The 23,268-nt window shown below is 41.1% G+C and overlaps 1 protein-coding gene and 1 pseudogene across 7 annotated transcripts in view; both read left to right on the top strand.

Moving 5' to 3' along the window:
- The first annotated feature begins 989 nt into the window (after positions 1-989).
- Positions 990-11,378, top strand: LOC112407218 (ATP synthase F(0) complex subunit C3, mitochondrial pseudogene; annotated as a pseudogene).
- An 11,161-nt stretch (positions 11,379-22,539) lies between these two features.
- ZNF638 (zinc finger protein 638) overlaps positions 22,540-23,268 on the top strand; it is an 84,910-nt gene continuing 84,181 nt past the window's right edge. For 6 of the 7 annotated variants that reach the window (XM_024756376.1, XM_024756378.1, XM_024756375.1 and 3 more), the window contains exon 1: positions 22,548-22,641. The gene's annotated coding sequence lies outside the window, so the exon portion shown is untranslated. Of the gene's footprint in view, positions 22,642-23,268 lie in introns of all 7 variants that reach the window. The other variant, XM_024756374.1, reaches the window with a different exon arrangement.

Raw genomic sequence — 23,268 nt, 5'->3', positions numbered from 1 at the left:
AATTCATTTGGAGATTGAGTCCTTGAGGCTGTAACCAAGGATCCAGATGAGATCATTGGGATTAGAGTGGGCCCAAATTCCAATGAAAGCATTCTGATAAGGGCAGAAAGGACACACACAGCCACAAATAAAAGAAGGTGATGTGAAGATGAAGACAGAGGTTGTAGTGATGTATCTACAAGTCAAGGATTGCCAGCGACCACAGGAAGTTAGGAAAGAGGGTCATGTCCCTGTTTCTCCCTCAGAGCTTTCAGGAGTAACCAACCCTGCCAATACCTTGCTTTTCGATTTCTGGTCTCCTGAAATGTGAGAATACATTTCTGGGTTTTAAGCCACCCCTTTTGTGATTTATTATTACAGCCCAGGAAACTAGTGCAATGGGCATCTTTATCTTTTTTCTGGCATTACTACTGTATTTATTTATTTAATTTCTGTGTGTGTGTGTGTGTGTGTGTGCACGTGTGCGTGTGTGTGTGTGTGTGTTAGCTTTAAATCTGAGAGAACTTTAAAAAATTACATTCTTTTAAAAAATTATTTTGAATAGGCAATGCATTTAAATGGTTCAAATTTAAAAGGTATAAAGGGCTATACTCCAGCCACCCACTGCACACACTGTTCTGCCTCTTATTTTTTGCTTGTCACTAAATATAGCTCAGTGATTATTCTTGACTATTCTGCAGATTCCTTGGTCATTTCTACAATTTCACGGTATTTTTATTTGTTGGATGTACCATAGTTTTTAAACTAATTCCTTACTGGTGGATTTTTAGGACGTTCTCAGCTTTTTTGCAATTACAACTATTGCTCATATAATCTTATATGTTTGTACAATTATGAGTACATCTCCAGGATAATATTCCTAGTAGTAGAATTCCTAGTAATTCCTAGGAATTGTTGTTTCAAAGAGCATGTGCTTTTGTAATTTTGATAGATATCGCCAAATTGTCCTCCATAGAGATCACAACAGTTTACACTCCAAATAGAAATATATGGGGGTGCTGCTCTTCGCCTTAGCGCCATCTTCTGATAAACCTCCGCGTCATAGGACCGGAGTGGAGGAAGATGTGAATGCGCATGCCGAAGCGCAAAAGAAAGATGAAGCGGATGTCAGAGTAAACTCTTACACCCGTGGAAGCCACAGGAGCAGAAACAAGGGAAGCCAGAGGCCAGGGACGCTGGTACAAGTTGTTGGACTGCATGCCTACTGTCTAGAACTTGTCTCAATGGATCTGAAACATCTATGGCCATTCTGATGGCCTTGACCACCTTTGAGAGTCCCACCTTGCTCTTATCAAAACAGCCTCTTTTGGTCCTTTGTCCTGGACCCGGGACATTCTGGACTAGTTCTGTTCTCAGTTGTGACTGAATGTAACATGTGTACAATAAATTCTCTCTCTTGCTATCTTAGCTGAAGAAAAAAATATATATATATGGGGGTGCTGATCACCCACACTCTAACCAATGTTACGGGCGCAGCCGCTCCGCGGCATATGGGATCCTCCCGGACCGGGGCACGAACCCGCGTCCCCTACATCGGCAGGCGGACTCTCAACCACTGCGCCACCAGGGAAGCCCAGTCATACTTTTTGATCTATGCTAATCTGATAAGAATAGCAATGAGTTATTTTTTCCTTTTTGATTTATAGGTGCTGTGTTGGGAAACGAGTCCTTTGTTCGAAATATGCTTTACAAATATTTTCCTTGATAATTTACTCTTTAATAACGTTTTCCACACTTTCTGATTTTGTGAATTTTTTTGTAAATTGTTTTTTTCCTTTGGTGCTAGTATGTAGTTGTGATAGGTGTCAAGCCAGAAAAAAATAGAAATTTAGCCTGCCTGAGAGATTGTATTTTCAAAGAATCCTTATGTGACTTTGGCAATCTTTAGTTAAAACTTGAGGGCTCTTATTCTGTGTTTCAGGTAAAATTTTAAATCTGAGAACTGTAGCTTGATGGACACGTAAGTTTTGCAAAGTTTGCTTTGGCACGAGGGAAAAACTGTTGTCATTGTTAAAAAAAAAAAGTAGAAATAAAAATAAGCAGGAAAAAAACTCTCTCAATCTCTTCCACTGTTAACACCAGGCTTTTTATGACATATACTTTTGGATATGTGATTGCATATATATTTTGTTGTTTAAAAATGGGAACATACTATAGATACTTTAAACTCTTTCAGCTAATCGTACAAATCTAAAAAATGCAATAGGTTAATAATATTCTATTATATGAATATAAAACAGTTATGTGGTCTGTCCTCAGTTATTGCTGTATGCTCATCCTTTTCTTCATAGTTATTCATTATTGCCTATTCTCAACACTTGGCCTTGGCCATCTGCTCTTCTCACTCAATACTATCTCCCCAGGTAATCTCATCCACGGTTTTCAGCTTCAATTATTAGATACATGCCAGTGACTTCCAAATTTACATCTCCTAAGCCTCTTCTGAGCCCCAGCCTAGATATCTAACTGCCTATTTAGCACTTCTAATTGTGTCAAAGACACCTCAAACTCTGTGCATCCAAGCTAGACAGAACTAATGAATCCCCTCTCCCCCAAACCTGGCAGTCTTCCAGTGTTCCCAGTCTAAGTGAATAGCAAGATCATCTGTCCCACTGAATAAGCCATAAACTTAGGGATCACCATTGCTGCATATTTCACCTCTCCCCTCTATCTACTGTATTACCAAACCATACCAATTTTTCCTCTTAAATATCTCAAGCCTTTCTTGTCTTACTGTTTTCAATGCCAGCGTCTTAGTCTCTGCTATGATCTTTGGCCAGACCAGCTGGTTTCCTGGACCCAATCAGGTATTTTTTGTAAGATACAATAAAAATAAGTTACTGGAAAAAATGAAATAATTAACAAAGATATACAAAGTACAAGCGTCACATTTTATTAGATTTAACAGACATAAAACTGCTCTGTCAAACTGGTATAAAAGTTTCTGAACACTCTTGATGTTTGCACGTAACTTGATGTGTTGCATCCCCAGTGCTTAGCATAATGCCTGGCATATAGAAGACATATAGAATAAATAAATTAACAAGTATTTGTGAAACTAAAGATATAACTTCGGCAATTTGGGGACATTTAAGTTGTTTCCAGTGATTGGCCATTTTGAATACTATGAGAATGTTCTCATAGTATAGTTAAGTCTTCATTTCTTTTTAATTGAAGTATAGTTGATTTACAATGTTGTGTTAGTTTCTGGTGTACAGCAAAGTGATTCAGTTATACATATATATATATATATATATATATATATATATATATATACATATATATTCTTTTCCATTATGGTTTATTACAGGATACTGAATATATTTCCCATTCTATATATAGTAGTTTGCATCTGCTAGTCCCAAACTCCCAATCCAACCCTCCCCCGACTCCCTTCCCCCTTGGCAACCACAGGTCTGTTCTATGTCTGTGAATCTGTTTTCTGTTTCATAGATAAGTTCATTTGTGTCATATTTTAGATTCCACATATAAGTGATATCATATGGTATTTGTCTTTCTCTTTCTGACTTACTTGGTAAATTGGGAGGTTGGGATTGACATATATTGTACACACTACTGTATATAAAATAGGTAACTAATAAGGACTTACTGTATAGCATAGGGAACTCTACTCAATTCTCTGTAATGACCTATATGGGAAAAGAATCTAAAAAAGAGTGGATATATGTATATGTATAACTGATTCACTTTGCTGTACCCCTGAAACTAACACAACATTGTAAATCAACTATACTCCAATAAAAATAAAATAAAAAATACGGCTGTTCCCTGGCTGTCCAGTGGTTAGGACTCTATGCTTCCACTGCAGGGGGCCTGGGTTCAATCCCTGGTGGGGAATTAAGATCCCTCAGGCCACACGGCACAGCCAAAATAAGTAAATAAATAAATAAACTTAAAAAAAATAATGATAACCCTGGCAACCGTAAGTTTGTTTTCTCCATCTGTGACTCTATTTCTGTTTTGTAAATAAGTTTATTTGTACCATATTTTAGATTCCACATAGAAGCGATATCATATGATATTTGTCTTTCTGTGTCTGACTTACTTCACTCAGTATGACAATCTATAGGTCCATCCATGTTGCTGCAAATGGCATTATTTCACTCTCTTTTATGACTGAGTAATATTGCATTGTACATATGTACCACATCTTCTTTATCCATTCATCTGTTGATGGACGCTTAGGTTGCTTCCATGTCTTGGCTATTGTAAATAGTGCTGCAATGAATATTGGGGTGCATGTATCTTTTCGAATTATGGTTTTCTCTAGATATATGCACAGGATTAGAATTGCTGGATCATATGGCAGCTCTATTTTCGGGGGGGTTTTTTTGGGTTTTTTTTTTGCGGTACGCGGGCCTCTCACTGTTGTGGCCTCTCCCGTTGCGGAGCACAGTCTCCGGACGCGCAGGCTCAGCGGGCATGGCTCACGGGCCCAGCCGCTCCGCGGCATGTGGGATCCTCCCGGACCGGGGCACGAACCCGTGTCCCCTGCATCGGCAGGCGGACTCCCAGCCACTGCGCCACCAGGAAAGCCCCTATCTTCAGTTTTTTAAGGAACCTCCATACTGTTCTCCATAGTGGCTACACCAATGTACATTCCCACCAACAGGGTAGGAGGGTTCCCTTTTCTCCACACCCTCTCCAGCATTTGTTATTTATAAGTCTTCATTTCTTTAAGATCAATTCCTATATATAAAATTGCTATATCCAGGGTGGATACATTTTTAAAAAATTTTTATTGGGGTATAATTGCTTTGCAATGGTGTGTTAGTTTCTGCTTTATAACAAAGTGAATCAGTTATACATATACATATATCCCCATATCTCCTTTCTCTTGTCTTTTTTTTTTTTTTAGATTCCATATATATGTGTTACCATATGGTATTTGTTTTTCTCTTTCTGACTTACTTCATTCTGTATGATAGACTCTAGGTCGAAGGGGTGGATACATTTTTTAAAAAGGTTTTTTTTTGGAAATTCCCTGGTGGTCCAGTGGTTAGAGCTCAGTGCTTTTACTTTGGGGGCCCGGGTTCCATTCCTGGTTGGGGAACTAAAATCCCTCAAGACACAAGGCGTGGCCACAATGTTTATTTATTTATTTATTTTTGTGTTACGCGGGCCTCTCACTGTTGTGGCCTCTCCCTTTGCAGAGCACAGGCTCCGGACACTCAGGCTCAGCGGTCATGGCTCACAGGCCCAGCCACTCCATGGCATGTGGGATCTTCCCGGACTGGGGCACGAACCCGTGTCCCCTGCATCGGCAGGTGGACTCTCAACCACTGTGCCACCAGGGAAGCCCCACAATATTTTTTTTAAAAAGGTTTTTGTTAAGCTAAATTGCCTTTTAGAAAGACTGCATCCCCATTGATATTGAATGGGAAAGCTCATTTCTGTTCCTTAGGAATAGGCCTCTTTCTCGGTTAAGCTCCTTCAATCAATTTGACTGTTTTGGTCTTGGCCTCTGTCTTCAGGCAGCTTTGAGGTGGGGAGGCACAGCTTATCTTCCACTTGTCCCCAGTCTGCATCCCAGAGACTGGCTCACCTATGTGGTATTTACCTTCGTCCCACCTAGAGCCCTTTGGGGTGGGCTGGAGGAGGCAGGAAGGACCTTGGCCCTTCAGCTGTCCTGGTTCTTTGGCTCTTCCTGGATCCTGATCAGATCTCCCATTTTGTCTCCTTCTTTACTTTAGCATGCAGTAGAAGTTTTGGCTTTTGCACCCTAGTAAGGTTATTATATTTGACTCACACCATTTTGGGATTTCTGTCTAGGCAATAAAGGTACCTCTTTGCAAGGCTATCTATCGTATTTCCTGTTTGCTTTTAGATGGACCAGTTTGACTGAAGCTTGTTCTTTCCTGCAAGAATTATATGCCAGAAGTAGCCAATTATATGACTTAGAATAGTTTTTGACTTTGAGATACAGAAAAAAACAATTCAAACAAATTTATTGTCTTATGTAACCGAAAGTTCAGCAGTAGGGTGGGCTTCAAACTGCTAAACATCAGCCATGGCTCATTTATGTCGTTATAGACCCAGGTTTATTCCTCTCTTCATCTGCTACTATCAGTAGAGGCTTCATCCTACAGTAGAGGCTTCATCCTAAGACTGGCTTCTTGTGGTGGCAGGGAAGCTGCCAGTAACTGTGGAGAGCACCAGAGACTTCTTTGGTGATTTCTTGGAATAGAGGCAGGGAGGGTCTTTCAACTAAAATGAAAGAAATCTTTTCCCTTAGTCTGGTTGGAACAACCTAAGTCACGTGTTCACATCTAAAATTTTCTAAAATCCTCTAAAGCTTTAGGTGTGATAGGCACAAAGTCAGTGTTCCAAGTTACAGCAGTTTTAACGAGCTCCTTTGTAACCACAGAATAAGACTTGTTACTTCCCAGCCAGGAATAGAAGAATCTTCATGGCATTCCATACTGTAAGGTCTATCATTGCCACCCCTCCCCTTTTCCATATCAATTTATATATTAGTTAGGACTCTGGTTTGCAAGTGACAAATACCCAACTCAAACTGGCTTAAAGAAAATGGGAATTTATTTACACATGGAACTGACAGGGCTGTGGAATAGACTGGATTTGGGCATGCCTGGATATAAGGGCTCAAGTGATGTCATCTACGTCCTCCTTTTCTCTCTAATAGGTTTTCTCCATTTGGTAGTCATGAGAGCCACCAGAAGCTCAAGACTCACATGTTATCAGCTTAGCAAACTTGGCAGAAAGAGAGCATCTTCTCTGATAAGTCTGGCAGAAAAATCCCAGAGAAGATTCTGATTGGCTATGTCCTCATTCCTGAATCAACTACTGTGACCATGGGAATGGAATATTCTGACTGGTCATGTGTCTACTATGGTCAGGGGAGGCAGATCAGCCACACCTAAACTATTTAGAAGTGGTTCCCTTCTGGAAAAGGGTTTGGTTACTGGAAGAAGGCAGGATGAATGCTGGGAAGGCAAAAGTAACAGCTGCTCACTATAATGGTATTTTAGCAATTCGAAGGAGGTTAATTTGGCTAGAGCAGTGGCTCTCAAACTGTGGTCCCCAGACCTACTGAATCAGAAACTCAGCAATCTGTGTTTAATAAACCCACCAGGTGATTCTGATACAGGATAAAGTTTGAGATCCAGTGATAAAGAGGTTTCCCTCAGGGGATATGGAAGTGCAATGGAGCTAGCAATTAATTCTGGGTATGGGGGGATTTCTTAGGGGACGTAGAATCTATTTGGGTCCTAAAGTAGGAGGTGGACCTCATGTGTGAGGAAATTTCCATTTCGTACTCTCTAACTTCCTACTTTTCTTTTTCACTGAAGCCTGGCTGGTGCCAATTTACCATATTTATCCTGCCTCTTTGAGCCACTGTGACTCATCTTTTCTTTCTCCTAGAGTATCCTTCTTTTTCTCTTCACTGATTCAAACCCTAGCCATCCTTGAAGGTTCAGCTCAAACTTTCGTCTTTTCCAGGAAATCTTACCTGATAATCTCAATTTTCACATGCTCAATGCTTCCTTATATACCAGGTACTGGTATATAAGGTGTACTCTTTTTTTTTTTTTTTTTTTTGCATTTTAACACATGTAGATTTATGTAACTACCACCATAATCAGAATAAAGAATGGTTTCCTTATATACCAGGTAAGTACCATGGTAAGTACTGGAATTGCTTAAATGAATTATACTCCCTGGTTTAAAGGCTATATGCATTTTTTTTATTCATTTATTTATTTATTTATTATTTATTTATTTTTGGCTGTGTAGGTCTTCGTTTCTATGCGAGGGCTTTCTCTATTTGCAGTGAGTGGGGGCCACTCTTCATCGCGGTGCGGCCTCTCTTGTTGCGGAGTACAGGCGCCAGACGCGCAGGCTCAGTAGTTGTGGCTCACGGGCCCAGTTGCTCCGTGGCATGTGGGATCTTCCCAGACCAGGGCTCGAACCTGTGTCCCTGCATTGGCAGGCAGATTCTCAACCACTGCGCCACCAGGGAAGCCCGCATATTTTTAAAGATGCCATCAGAATGCCCTCTAAAAACGGCTCTACCAGTTTACATATTCACCAGTACGTGAGGCTGCTTAGTTCCCCACGTGCTCATCACCACTATAGACACTATCAGTCTTTCTCATTTTTGCCAGTCTGAAAAATGTACAATATCTTGTTGCTGTTTTAATTTGCATTCCTTTAACTTTTAATACACCTGAACATCTTTTCTTTGTTGGCTATTTGCATTTCTTCTATATCTTGCTTGTTAATACCTGTCTTAGTTTGGGCTTTGGCAGAATATCATAGAATGAGTGGCTTATAAACAACAAAAATTTATTTCTCACAGTTCTGGAGTCTGGAAGTCCAAGATCAGGGTGCCAGCATAGTCGGGTCTAGTGAGAACCATCTTCTAGGTTGTATCTTCTTGTTGTATCTTCACATGGCAGAAAAAGAGCTGTAGAGCTCTCTGGGGTCTCTTTTCTACAGGCACTAATCCCATTCATGAGGGCTCCACGCTCATGACCTAATTACCTCTCAAAAGCCCCACCTCCTGATACCACCACATTTGGGATTAGGATTTAAATTTATGAAATTTTGGTGGGAGGAAAGCATAAACATTCAGTCCATAACAATATTCTAAGCCCATTAGTTTTTAGTTTTTTTGATTTACTATATAGAAAAATTGATTTTTTTCTTTTGGTGTACTCTTTTTTTTTTTTGCATTTTAACACATGTAGATTTATGTAACCAACACCATAATCAGAATAAAGAACGGTTTCATCATTCCAAAATCTCCCTTGTGCTAATGCTTTGTAGTCATACTTTCCCTCGACCCATAACTTCTGACAACTACTGATCTACTCTCCATAACTATAGTTTTGTAGTTTTGAGGATGTCAAATATATGAAATTGTATAGTGTGTAACCTCTTAAGGCTGGATTCTTTCACCCAGCATAATGTTGTGAGATTCTTTCAAGTTGTTGCATGTATCAGTAATTTGTTCCTTTTTACTGCTGAGTAGTGTTAACTGTATAGATGTACCACAATTTCTTTATCCATTCACCCTTTGAAGGACATTTGGGTTGTTTTCAGTTTGGGACCATTATAAATAAATCTGCTATGGACATTTGTGTACAGCTTTTGTGTGAACATAAGATTTTATTTCTCTAGGGTAGATACTCAGGAGTGGGATTACTGGGTTATAGAGTAAATGCATTTAGCATTACAAGAAAGGAGTAAACCATTTCCTAGAGTGGCTGTATCATTTTGCATCCCCACCAGCAATGTATCATATTACCTAACGCCCTTGCCACAGCTAATTAAATCAGGGGTAATTGCCTTAGCTAAAAGGTATATTACATTAGCCAGACCAGTGACTTATGAGTGGACTAGCATGAGAACTCTGCAGAAAAGGGGACAAGGATATCCGAAAAAATTGAATCTGAGGCTCTCAAAAAGAAGAGAGGCGGGCTTCATTGGTGGCACAGTGTGGAAAAAAAAAAAAAAAAAAAAAAAGAGAGGCAAAAGCCAAGATTAGAAGTGAAGGAGAAATCTAGAAATACTGAGTCACCTGTGTGGTAGACTTATTAAAGTAGGGGACAACAATTGCCTGTTTCAGAGGGAATGAAAAGAGAAGTCAGCAGAGCTGCTGTCAGATCATGAATGATGAAAAGCTCATAGCCCATTGTTCCTTGAAAACTGGCCTTCCAGTAGCTGAGCTGAAAACATACTTTTCTTTTCTTTTCTGTGTAGCCTTAAGATAAACTCTCATTAGTCATGAAAGGAACCTTTAATATAAAAGCTTTATTGAGATATAATTAATATACCATAAAATTCATCCATTGAAAGTATTCATTGTTTTTCAGTATATTCATAGAGCTATACAGCCATAACCACAATCAATATTAGAAACATTTTCATCATTCCATAAAGAAACTCCATACCCATAGCCAAACAACCTTTCTTATTATAGGGACCAGGCACAGTTCCTGCTTATCCCTGAGTAACAGATTTCCTTTTATTGCAAGTCTGTGAAAGTATTCAAACAAGACAATCACAACTTACTGCAGGAACCAGGTATCAACCCACCTTCTTGAAATTGCAAAGCCTACCTCCCACATGGGAGTTCTTGAGTACAACTCCCGTGGGGTCCTGTGTGGTGTGTCATGTCCTTCTCCCCCAGGCTGTGAGTATATGTGTAACAAACTGCTCTCAATCTCATTTGTCCTGTTTTGGTTGTCATGTGTTCAGTCATGCCCTTAATCCTAGAATGGGTGTCCCACCCTCACTAATGGGTGATTAAGGAGGAAATTAAAACAAAGTGCCCAATAGCTAATTTGATCAACACACTTTAAAATAGTTAATTGAGATTTTCCAGTCTGAGGGGCAGTAAAGAAAAAATAAAAATTTTAAAAAAGAACAAAGCCTAAGAAGTGTGTGGGACATCATCACACGTACCAATGTATTATAAGATTCCTAGAGAGAGAGGAGAGAGAAAATAGGGCAGAAAGACGTTTTGAAGAAATAATATACAGAGACTTCCCAGATCTGGTGAAAGACATGAAATTACATATCCAAAAAGTTTAATGACCTCCAAACAGGATAAATTCAAAGAGATACACATGAAGACACAATACAGCCAAATCGTTAGAAAAGACAAAGGGAGAATCTTGAAAGCAGAACGAGAGAAGGGACCTATCTTGTACAAGGAAGCCTCGGCAACACTGGCAACCAGTTTCTCTTCAGAAACCATGTTGGCTAGCAGGCAATGGGATGACTTAAACTGCTAAAAGAAAAAATTGTCAACCAAGAATTCTATATCTGGTAAAACTATCCTTGAAAAATGAAAGAGAGCCTCACTCCTTCAACTGCCACTGCTGCCACCCCCAGGAAGAGGGAAAGTGGGAGAGGAGCCCATGTCACCTGTCACCCAAGTCCTCCAACTATGTCACCCCAAAGATAGAGTTCACCTATGCCAAGCTTGTCTGCACCCCACCTCTGATCCAAGCTGGATCCAGGATTGCATCCAGAGGAATTTCTGCATCATCGATATTCTCTTTGACTGGAGAGAGCTCTACAGTATTTAATGGGGCCCAGAATGGTGTCTCAACTAATCCAGTGGGAGTTTCCGACCAGTGCAATCAGCAGAGACATTGATACTGAAGCCAAATTTATCGATGCAGGTGCTGCAACAGTAGGAATACTGGTCTGGTGCTGGTATTGGAACAGTCCTTGGTGACCTTATCATTGGTTATGTCAGAAACCCTTCATGAAACAATAACTGTTCTCATATGCTATCCTTCAGAGAAGGATATGCCTTCTCTGAAGCATTGGTTCCCTTTTGTTTGGTGGTTGCTTTCTTGATTTTGTTTGCCTTGTAACAAAAACTACTGCTTAAAATGTTGTCATTTGTGGGCTTCCCTGGTGGTGCAGTGGTTGAGAGTCCGCCTGCCGATGCAGGGGACATGGGTTCGTGCCCCGGTCCAGGAACATCCCACATGCCGCAGAGCAGCTGGGCCCGTGAGCCATGGCCACTGAGCCTGCACGTCCGGAGCCTGTGCTTCGCAACAGGAGAGGCCACAACAGTGAGAGGCCCGCCTACTGCAAAAAAAAAAAAAAAAAAGTTGTCATTTGTATTAATTACAGATGGAATTCTGTGTATCTTACTGTGACTCTGAAAACTATAGTGTTGGTGTCATGGAAATGTATGTTATTTCCAAAGTTATTTTATTGAAGGTTAAAAAAAAAACAAATGAAGGAGAAATGAAGATATTCCCAGATAAACAAAAACCGAGGGAATTAGTTATTAGTAGACCTGCCCCATAAGAAATACTAATGGAAGTCCTTCAAGGTGAAATGAAAGAGCACTAGACAGTAACTTAATGCTATATGAAGAAATAAAGAAAAATAGTAGAAGTATCTGCATAGGTGAATGTAAAAATCAACATTATTGCAAGTTTGGTTTGTAACCTTTCTTCCTATATAATTTAAAAATCAAATATATGGTGTAAAGCAATAACAATAAATCTGTATTAATGGGCACACATTGTATATAGTTGGTGACAGCAGCAACATAAGGAGGGTGGAGCTGTAAACAAGCAGAGTTTTTTAATATAATCAACACTGAATTGGTAGAAAGTCTATTTTATCTAATATTAATATAGCCACCTCATGGGCTTCCCTGGTGGCGCAGTGGTTGAGAGTCCGCCTGCCAATGCAAGGGGACACGGGTTCGTGCCCTGGTCCGGGAAGATCCCACATGCCGCGGAGTGGCTGGGCCCGTGATCCATGGCCGCTGAGCCTGCTCGTCCGGAGCCTGTGCTCCGCAATGGGAGAGGCCACAACAGTGAGAGGCCCACGTACCACCAAAAAAAAGAAGAAAAAAAGAAATATATATAGCCACTTCAGCTTTTTATTATTGCTATTTGCTTGGTATAAGTTTTTCCATCCTTTTACTTTCAACCTATTTGTATCTTTGAGTCTAAAGTGTGTGTCCCATAGACAAAATATATTTGGAGATATATTTTTATCTATTTTGATGGTCTCTGCCTTTTGATTGGATTCTTTAATCCATTCACATACAATGTTATTATTTATGTGATTGGATTTATGTCTGCTGTTTTACTTTTAATTTTCAGTTAGTCTCATAACTATTTCCCTCCTTTATTGCTTTCTTTTGTATTATGTGGATGTTTTCCTACTGTAATATCTTAATTCTTTTAATAATTTTTTCATTATATAGATATTTTTGAATTATTTTCTTAGTTGTTGCTCTAGGGTTTACCATGTACATTTTAACTTTTCAGAATCCATTCAGATTTATACTGACTTATTTGTAGTGTTATTTAAAAGCATTACTCTTGTGTAGCTCTAGTGCCTCTTCCCCTTTTTGGTGCTTTTAAAATAACATTACTTTATATATGTTACAAACCCCAAAATATATTGTTATAAGTATTATTTTATATAATTTTATGTCTTTTAGGGAAGCTGAGAGAAGAAAGGACAGCAAGTGTATATTTATAGAGTTTGTTATAGTAATCTTCTTATTTACCATTTTTGGTTCTCCTCATTTGTTTCTGTGTTTTCAAGTTACCACCTTGTGTCATTACCTTACTGAAATACAAATTTGCTTCCATTCACTTCCTTCTATTATTGTCAAATAGATTACATTTCTATGTGTTGTAGGCCAACAAAACAATTATATACCTGTTGTTTTAACAGTTGATTTTTAAACTACTTAAGAGAAGAAAGAAGAATAAATAGGCATTTTTATTGTCTTTCATAATTATCTTTACTGGTATCTTTGCTTTTTCATAAGGATTTGAATTACTGTCTGCAGTCTCTTGTTTTCCACCTTAATAACTTCATTTCGCATTTCTTGTAAGATAGGTCTTCTTGCAACAAATTCTCAGTTTTTGTTTGTTTGGAATGTCTTTATTTCACTTTCATTTTTGAAAGGTTTGCTGGATAGAAGATTCTTGGTTGACAATTTTTTTCCTTTAATACTTCGAATATGTCATTCCAGTGCCTTTTGGCCCCCATTGTTTCTGATGAGAAATCAGTATGCGATGAGTTGTTTTTGTACTGCTGCTTTCAAAATTCTTTTTGTCTTTGTCTTTCAACATTTTTACTATGATATGTTTGTGTGTGGATATATTTGTGTTTACATGACTTGGTCGAGCTTCATGTGCATGTAGAATAATGTTTTTCATCAAATTTGGAAAGCACGTGGACATTATGTCTTCAATTTTTTTTTTTCTGCTCTTCTCTCTGTCTCATCTTTCCTCTTCTTCTGGTACTTACATTATGCATATGTTGGTGCACTTACTGGTATCCAGCATTTCTCTGAAGCTCTGTTAACTTTTCTTCATTCTTTTTTTCCCTCTGTTCTTTGGGTTGCATAATTACCATTGGTCTATCTTCAAGAGAGCTGATTCTTTCTTTTGTTAGTTCAAACCTATTGTTAAGCCCCTCTAGTGAACTTGTCATTTTAGTTATTGTACTTTTTTACCTCCGCAATGTTCATGTAGTTCTTTTTAAAAATTACTTCTCTCTCTTTATTGACATTCTCTATTTGTTGCAATGTTGTCATACCTTTGCCTACTTCTTCTAGCATGGTTTTCTTTAGCTCTTTCAATATGTTTATAATGGTTATTATGAAATATTTGTCTGTTAAATCCAATATCTGGACCCTCTCACAGCCAGTTTCTGTTGCCTATCTATTTTCCTATGTATGAGTCAGTCACACATCCTGTTTCTTTGTATGTCTTGTAATTTTTTGTTGTTGAAAACTGGACACTTAAGGTAATATATTGTAGCAAATCTGTAACTGATTATCCCTCTCCCCTGGGACTTGTTTGTTGTTGTTTTTTTGTTTAGTGACTTAACTATTTTAGTGAAGTCTGTTGCCCCTGCAGTGTGCAGACTCTGTACTTGCTCCTTAGAGATTATAGCCTTCAATGTGCACAAGTTGCTCTGGGATGACAGTGTTTTAGCAGTGCTCTCTCTGACTGTCTCTTTCCCTGATCTCTCTGTTAAGCTGTCTGCCTCTGTTGGTATCACATCCAGCTTTTAGGCTGATTTCTGTATTGTTTCAGACATAAATTTCTTTATAATCTGGTCCAATTCAATTTGGGCTCCTTGGCTGGTGTACTTTTTGAGACTAGTCTCTGACATGTCTTCTGTCCCCAGGAGGCTATTTTAACTTTTTCTTTCCCTGGTTCTCTCTGTTAAACTTGCTGATCTGCCAGTTTAGCTTGCTGATATTATGAAGCTATCAGCCTTCCTCCTAATTTCTTACCCAATTTCTCCATTATTTCTGAGATTGCCAGTGTAGGTTTGAAGTCCCCTACACTGTATTAAATAAAGTCATTTCCTCTGAGGAGAGCTTAAGAGCTCTCTGTTGTTATGACTGCCTTCCTCCCTAGGCAAAATCTCTGAGCCACTGCTCCAGAGCAGGTGTTGGGGACAGTGGCCCACTTCTTTTGGAATGACAACTCTGCTTATGAACAGGACTTTGGGTGGGGGCAGTAGCCTCTGGTCTTCTTGGCTTGCCTCTCCTGGAGTAAAATCTCTGTCCTACCAACAGACTGGGACAAGGGCAATTAGGGCCACAGTATTTTTGGCCTGCTTCATCTGGGATTGAGCCTCCAATTTATGAGTGTGGTCTGGACTTATGAAGGGAGCCCTAAACCTCTGTGCTGCACTTGCCTGAAATTTAGCCTCTATAACACAGAGCTGGGAAGGAACAGAAATGTTGGTGGCCCATCCTTCTTGATGGGGGGATGCCATATCCCTTGGGAGTTAGGGGAAGAGGGAGCGCCCTCCTCTTATCAGTAGCAACTGGAGTAGAGCTTCCATCACACTGAGATTGGTGGGAGTGGCAAGTGAGTGGGCCATGGGTAAACTGCCACAAACGCTCACTTCTTATCAAAATTTAGTAGATTTTCTTAAATAAATATTTCTTCATTTGGCGTCTAAACTTAGGACAATTTACAGACACTTTAAATGATTGTTTTTTAAAAATAATTTTCACCAGTATGTTTGGTTCACTGGGGAGTATGTCTATAGAACTCTTCATGCTTCCACTCTTGAAGTGGATCTTTTTCTGGAATTGCTTTTGTAGCTGGTATGTAGACTCTACATAGAATGTATAGGGGTAAGGAATTCGTAAGATGAAAATCCTGAAGGGAAAGGATTATTCTCATTTTATGCTTGTGGAAACTATTATTATCACTTAAATTAGAGTTCAAGTCAAAATTCTATTGTTTCTAAATCCCAGGTCTTTGTTCACTGATTGATATATCATGCTTTTGATTTGTATTTTTAATGAATTGAGACCCTAATCTTCAGATAACAAATGCATTAGTTAGTTACCCTAAAACCTAATGGCACAAAACAAAAATATACTTTTTAAAAACTATTTTATTTATTTATTTTTGGCTGCATGGGTCTTCGTTGCAGCACGCAGGATCTTAGTTGCAGCATGCAGGCTTCTTAGTTGTGGTGTGTGTTGCGACATGTGGACTTCTTAGTTGCGGCATGCGAACTCTTAGTTGCGGCATACATATGGGATCTAGTTCTCTGACCAGGGATCAAACCGGGGATCCCTGCATAGGGAGCTTTTAGTCTTACCTGCTGGACCACCAGGGAAGTCCCCAAACTATACTTTTTTATCCTTACCATTTCCATGGATAAGGAATTCATAACTGGGTAGTTCCTCCTTAGAGTCCGTCATGAGATTGCTTTCAGGATGTTGATTTAAGCTGCAGTCATTTATGCTTCACTGAGGCTGGAGGTTCTGTCTCCCAAGTGGCTCAATGAAATGGCTGCCAATTTGGTGGTAGTTGTTGGCCGGAGGCTTTAATTTCTCTCCTTATGGGCTTCTCAAAGGCTGTTTGGATGTCCTCATGACATAGCAGCTGGCGTTCCCTGGTGTGAGTAATCCAAGGGAGAGAAGGGAGGGTCAGTCAGAGGCTACTCTTTTCCTGACCTAGCCTTGGAAGTCACATAGCATCACTTGCACCACATTGTATTCATTAGAAACAACCTGCTAAGCCTGACCTACATTCAGAGGAAGTGGAATTAGGCTCCACCTTGTGAAGTGAAATGTATCAAAGAATTTGTGGACAGGTTTAGAAACCACCTTAACAAGAAGAGGCAAAGGGATTTCTGGTCACCGTTGCACTAGCTTTGACAAAAACTCAGAAAAATAACTGCTTGTTTTTTTAAAATATTTATTTATTTGGTTGCACCAGCTCTTAGTTGTGGCAGGAGGGCTCCTTAGTTGTGGCTCGCCAGGTCCTTTGTTGCAGCATGCATGTGAGATCTAGTTCCCTGACCAGGGATTTGAACCCAGGCCCCCTGCATTGGGAGCACGGAGTCTGATCCACTGTGCCATCAGGGAAGTCTCAACTGCTTGTTTTCTTGAGTTAGTTTCTAAAATTCTATATATGTTACACCTGGGTACACACCTTATAGTCTGGCATGAATGCTGCAAAATTCAAGTATCAGAACTAAGTATTCTCGATGTTTATGTTCTATTGCAGGACATGAAATGTTGTGGGATTTCTCAAACTTTCATCATGGCCCTGTGTCTATCCAGTCATTAGATTTGGATTCTAAAGGCAGAAGGAAGGCAATGGTTGCCCCCAAATCCTGTTTATTAGGACAGTTGCAATAGAGATGAAATGGTGATGAGATTCTTTATGTCATTGAAACAAAGCCCCATTTATGTTAACAAATCACAGGAAACAGTTTGTGATGACTATTCTTTTTCTAATACGTTCAGGCATTGAGCTGTGGCTATGCTGAACAGGCAGAAGCTGAGCTTTGGATAGAGCTGCTCAGGACTTGTCTGGCCAATCAGAAAACAGAGTGGGTAAAAGTAGAGGATGGGGAATTGTAAAATAGAGTAAGGATACATTTTTTTCTGTTAAGAAAATTGACATTTTTAGATGGGAATGAGAATTTCTGTAAGTGGTCCAAAGAGACTAGATGACATAAAAGCTTGGCATAAAAGCATGAATACAGTAGACTCTAAGGGTAAAAATATATTTTGCTTTGGAATGCCATGAATATTGGTGAGCATCTTTCAGTTTACAGATTTCCAGGCTCACATCTTATAGGCAAGCTAATCTAGTCCCCTCCCTTATAAGAAGTTGAAATCCAGTGAGATTAGTATCAGAGCAGGGACTAGAAAGGTAACTCTTTTGATTCCTAATCTAGGGTTTTATTCAGTGTTCTATATTGCCGTACGGGGTTTATAAGCCTTTGCATTATCAGGTTCCTTGCTACCTCAACTTGTCCTTTCTTTACGCCACTTCACCTCAGCTGAGCTGGCATTCATGTTATTCCTCAAACACACCCAACATGCTCTGGTCCCAGGGCTTTGCACTTGATGTGTCCTCTATTGGAAAGCTCTTCTTCCAGATCTCTGTGTGACTTTCCTCCTCCCTTCCTTTATATCTCTGCTTAGCTGTCACCTCACCAGGGAGGACTTCTCTGATTACCTTATTGAAAGCATTACCTAGCCCCTGCTTCATCATTTTCCCTTACTTCCTTTATTTTCCTTTAAAGAAGTGATTACAGTTAAATGAGATCATATGGGTGGGCCCTAATCCAATGTGACTGGTGTCCTTATAAGAAGAGGGAGAGACACCTGGGATGTGTAGGCATACAGAAAAGCCCACATGAGGTTGTGGCAAGAAGGTGGCCAGCTGCCAAGGAGAGAAGGCTGAGGAGAAACCAAACCTGTCCACACCTTGATTTGGACTTTCAGCCCCCAAAACTGTAAGAAAATAAGTTCCTGTGGTTTAAGCCACCCAGCCAGTGGTATTTTGTTATGGCAGCTCAAGCTGACTAATACAACCTGTAAGTATTCCCTGTTCCCCTCCACTTACCTCCTCTGTCTCCTCTTACTCATGCTGTTGCAGCCTTATTGGCTTTCTTGCTGTTTCTCAAATATGCCAAGCTGGCGTTCACCTCAGTGCTTTTGTGTTTTACATTTACTCTGCCTGTAATACCCTTCCTCCTGGATATCTCTACTGCTTATTCCCACACTTCATTCAGATTTCTGCTCACATGCTGCCTTCTTAGTGATACCTTTCTTGACCATCCTATTTATTTATTTATTGTAGGGTTAAAGGAGCTGCTGATTCGGGGGCTCTGGCTCACTCAGGCCAGGGGTGGAGGGGGGGAAGGAGGGGCACGGAGTGCAGGGCGGGCCTGCGGCGGCAGAAGCCAGTGTGACGTTGCACCAGCCTGAGGCGCGCCGTGCGTTCTCCAGGGGAAGTTGTCCCTTGCCTGTCTCTGGAGTCTGCGCTTTTAGCCGCGGCTCGCGCCCGTCTCTGGAGCTCCTTTAAGCAGCGCTCTTAATCCCCTCTCCTCGCGCACCAGGAAACAAAGAGGGAAGAAAAAGTCTCTTGCCTCTTCAGCAGGTCCAGACCTTTCTCCGGACTCCCTCCCGGCTAGCCGTGGCACACTAACCCCCTGCAGGCTGTGTTCACGCCGCCAACCGCAGCCCTCTCCCTGCGCTCTGACCGAAGCCCAAGCCTCAGCTCCCAGCCCCGCCCGCACCGGTGGGGGAGCAGACAAGCCTCTCGGGCTGGTGAGTGCCGGTTGGCAGCGGTCCTCTGTGCGGGAATCTCCCCACTTTGTCCTCTGCACCCCTGTTGCTGTGCTGTCCTCTGTGGCTCTGAAGCTTTCCCCCTCCGCCACCCGCAGTCTCCGCCTGCGAAGGGGCTTCCTAGTGTGTGGAAACCTTTCCTTCTTCACAGCTCCCTCCCACTGGTGCAGGTCCCATCCCTATCCTTTTGTCTCTGTTTATTCTTTTTTCTTTTCCCCTACCCAGGTACATGGGGGGTTTCTTGCCTTTTGGGAGGTCTGAGGTCTTCTGCCAGCGTTCAGTAGGTGTTCTGCAGGAGTTGTTCCACGTGTAGGTGTATTTCTGGTGTACCTGTGGGGAGGAAGGTGATCTCCGCGTCTTACTCTTCTGCCTTCTTCCTGGAAGTCCTCCTTGAACATCCTATTTAAATTATAGCTTCTGTCACCTGCTGGTTCCCTATGTCCTGATCCCTATGCTTGTTTTTATCCATAGCACTTAACACCATCTGACATACTACATACTTACTTTTTTATTGTCTGTCACCCCAATCAAGGCTGTAGGTGTCATGAGGGCAGGAGTTAGTGTTGCTGTCTGGTTTGCCACTGACCCTTTGGTACCCAGAAGGGTTTCTGGCATAGAGTAGGCCCTCGAGTAGTATTTGTTGGATCAGTTAATGAATGAACAAATGGTACTGGCCCATAGGTAGACAAGTATATTGGTAGGATAGACTAGAGAGTCCATAAATCCATTTTTGTATACAGGAATTTAATAATTTGTGGTTGTTTTTTAAGGGGAAGGAGCATTTCAGTGAAGGGGGAAAATGGTGGTTTGTTTACTTAATATCTGGAAGCTTCATGATGGATCTAATACATTTGGAAGAAAACAAAGTTAGGTTGCTACTTCATGTCACAAAAAGAATACATCTTAAATTAATTGAATATCTAACTGTAAAAAATAAAGTTATAAAATTGTAAGCAAAAATATAGAAATTTTAGAAGAATTTTTGTATAATTTCCGGGTGTATATGCTTCTGGAGGGGGTGAGATGAGCCTTCTTAGACCAGAAACAAACAAAACAAAAACCCACACCATTTAGAAGTCGTAAAGGAATAGATGACAAGTTTGATTGCATTTAAATTTTATAATGGCAAAAGACACTCAGAAACAAAATATCAATGTGGAGAAACCAATTGCAACATATTTGACAAAGGGTTATATTCCTTATATACAAGCACCATCTCCTGATAAAAAAAGAGACAATCAGCTCATTAGAAATACCAGCAAAGAATATTAAAGGTTTTTTTTTTTACCCATCAGGGTCATTCACCCTTTCATCAAATATACACTGATTTTCTACTGTGTGCCAGGTATCGTTCTAGGTATTAGAGATAAAGCAGTGAAGAAAACAGACAAATATCCCTAACATAGAGCTCATGTTCTAGTGGAGGAAGCTAGATAAGAAATAATAAGAGATAAACTATATGGTATGTTAGAAGGTGATATGTGCTATAGAAATAAAGCCATGTAAGGGGGCAGCATAAAGGAAATGAATCAGTTTGCGCAACTCTAGGGAAATGAATTAGAAAACCTAGGTGAAATGGATGCTTTTCTGGGAGAATGTAAATTATAGGAATGATTGTGGAGGAGAGAGAAAAATTGTAATCAAATTATATATCATAAAATATCTAGAGAGCTTCCCTGGTGGCGCAGTGGTTGAGAGTCCTCCTGCCGATGCAGGGGACACGGGTTCGTGCCCCGGTCCGGGAAGATCCAACATGCGGCGGAGCGGCTGGGCCCGTGAGCCATGGCCACTGAGCCTGCGCGTCCGGAGCCTGTGCTCCGCAACGGGAGAGGCCACAACAGTGAGAGGCCCACGTACCACAAAAAAAAAAAAAAAAAATCTAGAGAAAGTTGTTCAAGAACAGCCCCTAGAGAAAGCACCAGAAGAGATATTTCAAAGATGAATTCTACCAAACTTAGAAAGCAGACAGGTCCATTGATTTTTAAACTACGTCAGTTTAGAAAAAGAAGTAAGGTTGTGGAGAAATGGTCATTCTTTTACATATTTAGTGACAGTGGGAATTTGTATAAGCTTTTTGGAAAGTATTCTGTCAATATCTAGTAAAATTAAATAACTATCTATCCATGTCCTTTAATCTAGCTGTCTCACTTGCCTTTGGAAATAAAAATATTAGTTGGTAAAGCTGTTTGTATAAAACAATGTTTGTAAGTATCAAAAAGACTGAAAACAACTTTAGTGTTCAGCAGGTTGAATAATTGATGATAGAGCCATACTGTGAGTCTTATGCAACTATTAAAAAAAGAGGATTTATATGATTTACTTGGAGAGATGTCAGTAATCAGGAAAGTAAATAGCAGGCCAATGTGTAAATCTTTGGGAAAAAAAGAATGAAGAACATTTCCCATTACATGCAATTAACACGTTTGGGTATGTTTGTATGAATATAAAGAAATATATGGAAGGAAATAATCACACTTTAACATTGGTTATTTGGAGTTTGGGGAGAGCTTCTTGGCTTTTTCCTTGTTTTTGGCTTGTTGCCTCTATCAGGACTTTAAGTTTGAAAAGAAAATCCGGTAAGATTATTTTATAAAAGACTTTTCTTTCAGCCTTTTCTATGCTTAATGTGAATAAAAGAAATGCATCTACTTGTGTTGCATCACAACTAGCAGTCGCTCGTAGGTGATGTGAATTGCATGGTATCCAAGGGGCAGGACTTGTGAATTCTACCAGATTTTGTACAATGATTGAATTTTTTTGTTGGTGTAGTAGAGGTACTTTGAGCAGTTACTCAAAGTCTCTCAACTCAAGGTTTTTAATCGGTAAAATAAAGGTACAAAATATCTACCACATTAGGTAGGTATTTTTATTATGAAACGACTCAAAGGATTTTCCAGGTGTTAAGCTTTTAGCTCAATTAGCTTTAATTGAATTCAAATTTCTTGACGTTTTCAGTGGCTATGATATACCTCGCATCATTGCAAATTTATATCTATTGATTTGATATTGAAATATTAAGTATTTCTATATCTATGTTTAAAGGATAAAGACAGGTGAAGTCTTAATCATACAAAGCCTTACGATATCCAATGCCAGATGAATACCATGTATTTTAATGTATTATTGAAGGTAAAAATGATCAGGGAAGACTTCATGGAGGTGAGACAATGCAGGTCTCACATATGCGCATGATTTGAACAGGACAATAGAGGACAGGCACATAAAAGGCAGAGGCACCGATACCGGTGCCCGAGTTTTGCCGGGGAGGCCTGGAACGCCGCACGAGAGAGCGCCCCCTCCCGGAACCGAGTTCCTCCTGCCCCTTTCTCGTGCCTCCGGGCGAGCGCGGTGCCGGCGGTACGCAGGCGCCGCGAGCAGCTGAGGGCTCGCAAAGGCTCGACCGGCGCGCATGCGTGCGGCTCTTTGGAGGCGGTAGCTTCTTCGGCGTCGAGACTGGAGGCTGAGTCTAAACTGTGTGGGGCGCAAATGGGATCCGGCTGTTAGTCGGGTAGGCATAGGTAGGACGGCTGCCTTGTGGGGAGCAGGGGGCTGGAAGGCGGGAGTCCGTAGCGTGGGGGTCCTGAGCCTTTCCTTTGCAATCCGGGCCGACTATTGTATCTGTGTCGCAGCGGCTGCGCACAAAATGGCGGCGGGCTGACGGCGGGGGCGGGAGGAGGTTGGGGGACCCCCGGGATGGGAAGGGAGCTCGGCTGCCTCGCCACCGCGTCGTTTCACCGCACTGCCCCCGGAGGGCCGGGTCGGGGCCCGTGCTAGGACCCTACTTCAGGAAGAGCCGCCTGACGCCGTTTGCACTGGGCGGAGGAACGAAAACAGCCCTTTGGCAAGGCCGTGGCGGCCCCTTCCCCATCCGCGAAGGGCCTGCCGAGAGCGCACCAGGCCTGACAGCCGGAGGAAGCGGTGGTGAGGGAGCATCGCGGAGGGAGTAACCATTCCCGTCGGGCCTGGAAGAGAGGCGGTGGAGCTCGAGCTGAGCCCTTTGGCGAGCAATATTGTGCAAGAAGCGTGGAGAGAAGAGCGTGTTTGTGTTTGGGGCTGGGGAAGGGGGAGTTGGGGTGAAGAGGGAACCTACGATCCAGCGGCTTTTGCTGGTCGGGGTTTTCTCTCCTTGCCTTGTGCGGGCCTGA

Source organism: Neophocaena asiaeorientalis, unplaced genomic scaffold, assembly GCF_003031525.2.
Source record: "Neophocaena asiaeorientalis asiaeorientalis breed wild unplaced genomic scaffold, Neophocaena_asiaeorientalis_V1.1 scaffold303, whole genome shotgun sequence".
In the NCBI taxonomy this organism is placed as follows: Eukaryota; Metazoa; Chordata; class Mammalia; order Artiodactyla; family Phocoenidae; genus Neophocaena; species Neophocaena asiaeorientalis.
This window is presented reverse-complemented; position numbering and strand designations above follow the sequence as displayed.